This window comes from Camelus dromedarius, chromosome 6 (genome assembly GCF_036321535.1).
Source record: "Camelus dromedarius isolate mCamDro1 chromosome 6, mCamDro1.pat, whole genome shotgun sequence".
Classification (NCBI taxonomy): Eukaryota; Metazoa; Chordata; class Mammalia; order Artiodactyla; family Camelidae; genus Camelus; species Camelus dromedarius.
The window spans coordinates 67,597,848-67,601,632 of NC_087441.1; the positions used below are offsets into that span (position 1 = coordinate 67,597,848).

Sequence of the window (3,785 nt, forward strand, 5' to 3'; positions counted from 1 at the left end):
ACTTTCTTTACTTTAGTCTTCTGGGCACTGAATCCCTTGCCCTTTCAGATCACCAGAGCCTTTAATCTACCCTAAGCTTTTTCTCCTGAGAGCTGAATTCTGGCAAGTTTTCCCTCATCTGTAGAAGACATTTTTTACTTTACTGTTTTTTTTTTCTTTGAGTGGGGCCAGGGCACCCTGGATTAGCAAATTAAAATGTACTTACTGTACATGATCTCTTCTAACAAAAACAGACGGCTGTGCTACCAAAAAAGAATAAGTTTTAGAAAAATATCAAATTGCAAGTGAAGTGTGTGAAGATAACCTAATGCCAAGGTTGGGCCTTATTTAAAACTGTGAAACCATAGAAGTTTCCCTGGTACCCATGTGTCCTCTTTTTTATACTCACCCCTCCCCCATTTAGCCCCCGGCTGCTCAGGGTTCACACTCCAGGATCTCTCCCCTCTCCTCACTCCTTCGTAAATCCACATAGTACAGCCCATTCTTTACATCCTGAGCTCTGCAGGGTCCCTAAAAGTTAAGATGATTTTCTTATGAGCGATGGCTAAGGGAGAATGACTCGGTGACCCACTCTCAAATAATGCCACTCATAGTCTAATTAAAATGACCAGTCTATACCTGAGGAGGTTGGGCGCAGGTCGTTTTGGTTTAGAGAGCTTGCTGACTCCTTTAAACCCCCTAGGATGGGGATATCTACTCAGACCAAATGAATGACCATCAGTGTCCCTGTGAATATGTGCAACCTGGAATATCATTTTTAAAATGTAGGATGTGCTATTATTCAGGCATGGGGAAGCCAACTGACCAGAGGATGCCTGTCCTTGAAAAGATAGATAGCTAAACTTATAGATCCCAGAGGACAGGGGGCAGGTCATCCTGTGGGGTCTACGTGGGGAAGCCAAGGGATTAGATAGGAGACAGAAGGGGCCAGGAAACACGGGTCATAGCCGTTACTGTGGTTTCCACAGGAAAAAACGGGGGAGGCAGAGTAAGCATGTTTAGGGTTGGCTGGTCTGAATAACTTCAGCAAGTGCTGGGGTCTAGGGACTGTCTCAAGTTTCCTGGCACCTGGTCTTGGTGTGATGAAGGCAGGTGGATGGTGCCCTGAAGGAGGTGTTTGGGATGTGGGCTCTGGGTTGGTCGCTTTGCACAGGAAAGTGGTGCTCTCAGGCCAGCCGTTTCCTCCCTCTAGAACTGGCCAGCCGTGGGAGAGCTGGTCTCTCCAGGACCAGTAAGGCCCAGATGTCAAAGAATCAAAGACACAACCTTGGAGAGCTGAGTGTGCAGCCGCTGGTGCCGGGCGCTGGGCTGGCGAGGCCCGGGTCCCGGGTGCCCTGGCTCGGGCTCGCGCCCCCTGCTCCCACGTGTAGGCATCTCTCGGGACGACTGGCACAAACGCCGCAAGGCCAGGGGCAGGAGGAAGCCCTGTCCAAGAAGTGGAAATGTATGAGCTGGGATGCCCCGCGGCCGACACCGAGATCGGCCCGGCAGACACAGTCCGTGTGCGGGGAGGCAACGGGAAGCACCGCGCCTCGAGGCTGGACGTGGGGAACTTCTCCTGGGGCTCCGAGCGTGTACACCCAAGACAGGGGTTACAGATGTTGTCTGCGACGCAGCCGACGGCGAGCTGGTCCGCACCGAGACCCTGGTGAAGAGCCGCACGGCGCTCCCCAGCAGCACACCGCGCGGAGGATGGGCCGAGCCCCACTGCGCACCAAGCCCCGGGCCGCGGGAAGGGGGCCAAGCTGACTCCCGAGGAGGAAGAGATTTTCAACGAAAAACGATCAAAGAAAATTCAGAAGAAATATGATGAAAGGAAAAAGAATGCCCAAATCAGTCCTGGGGGAGCAGTTCTAGCAAAGGGGGTTTCTTGCACGCTTGGCTCCAAGACCAGGCCAGTGTGGCCGAGCAAATGGCTTACGTGCTAGAGGGCAAGCAGCTGGAGTTCTCCCTGAGGAAGATCGAGGCCCTGAAAGGCCAATAAACCCTCCCTCCTACCTTAGCCCATGTACTAAAGGTGTTTATTCTTAAAAAAAAAAAAAAAAAAAAAAAAATCAGAGACACACGGTAAATGGAGACGCTGAGATGTATTGAGCCTATGTCCTGTCTCTAGAAGAGTTCATACCCCCGGGGCATAGTGACATATCCAATAACGCGCAACAGAAGGAACAGAACGTGGGTCTTCCCTGAGTGTGAACTACTGTCAGCAAAGCAGACATACCGATCAGGTTTGAAATTTTGTTCACCTCAAGAGGGATCTGAAGAGGTTTCAGATGACAACTATTTCAGAAGCTGCCAGGGTGAAGACTTCTCTGCTTGGAATAAAATCCTTCAAAGGATCTTTACTCTACTCAGGACAGTAGCTCAATGTTCTTGTCCACAAGAAAGGTCCAAGTAATTTCTGACTCTATATTTAAACCTAAAGTTTGTGTCTTCTAAAAATATCTTCCTAGAGAGAAAAAAAAATCCCTGAAGATCTTACTTTATAATTATACCAAAGTTCTCTTTTAAAATGGACCAGCAGATCCCACTGTAAATGCATTCTAATTCCTTCCTCCTCCTTGCTGTTTGTTGCGATGCTTGTTATTTCTTATTTCTCTGAACAATATCCAGGCAGCTTCAAGAGAAAATCCATTAATGCCCCTACATTTGCATTTGTATAGCGTTTTCTCAGTTCTTCAACACGATATAGAAGAACACATAATGACGGTTTCCAGGGACCCGTCAAAAAAAAAACACTGTTGGAAAGTAAGAGAGGTCTGCGGAGGATTTGGATTCATTTAAAAAAATCACCTAAGGGACCTGCCAAATTGCTACTATCTGTCGCAGACAAGATGCTCATTAAGAAACCCCTTTGGCTCATGATTTATTGATTGGAGACCAAATATCCCGGAAGACTCATAAATGACTCTTTGAATGGGCTTCTAAACCCCCTCCTACATTATGCTTCAGATGCATTTGCACCTGACTTAATCTCTATGAAAATGTATCCATTTTTCCTACCTCATTACTTAGATTGTTATATAAAAAGATTATGTAGCTGGAATATAAACAACAGAGTTTTGGTGAACAAGATATCATCAGTCATACTAAATACTAAAAACAATTTTCAGATAGATGTTACTTCAAATCCAGGGTTTTATATTTGAGTGATTTGCTGAAGTGCTTTTCAAATCTAAGGATGAGGACATTCAGATGGATCAAGCTGCAGATATTTTTAGTCCAAAACAGGCTTTCTTTAACTTCAAGGACAAAAAAAATCAAAGTATCAGCATTTTCTCTACCTCCGAGGATATTTAATAAATACTGCAAATACTCGAATCCGAAAAATTGTCAGCATTCTATGCTGGCATGAGGTATGAGAATTAAACAAGCCAACCCCTGGTTTCTGAAGAATTTAGAAGACTGAAACCAAAGTGATTCCCTGTGAGCTATAAGCTGGATCTAAGTAGAACAAATCAAACCAAATAAAGAACAGACGAGCAAATAACACGTTGTAAACAACAAAGAACATGGTCATTTTGAAATCCACAAAGTTAAAAAAAAAAAAAAAAAGCTGGCCATAGACTTAGAACAACTGAAAAGACGGAAAGTCTGCTAAGGCTTTAAAAGCCTTTTCTAGGTGTTGTTCATTCATTCGCTCAATCCAAACCCTCATTCAGAAAAACATTACTGGTGGCCTATGCTGTGTTAGGCATTGAAGAAACAATGGCCAGTTAGCCAATATTTTCTTCATCAGGGAACATAAAGCCTATTTTGAGAAAATGAACCCTAGATAAGTTGTA

General features: G+C 45.2%; 1 pseudogene; it reads left to right on the forward strand.

Moving 5' to 3' along the window:
* Window positions 1-1,082: 1,082 nt before the first annotated feature.
* Window positions 1,083-2,925, forward strand: LOC105106214 (small ribosomal subunit protein eS8-like; annotated as a pseudogene).
* Window positions 2,926-3,785: the final 860 nt, after the last annotated feature.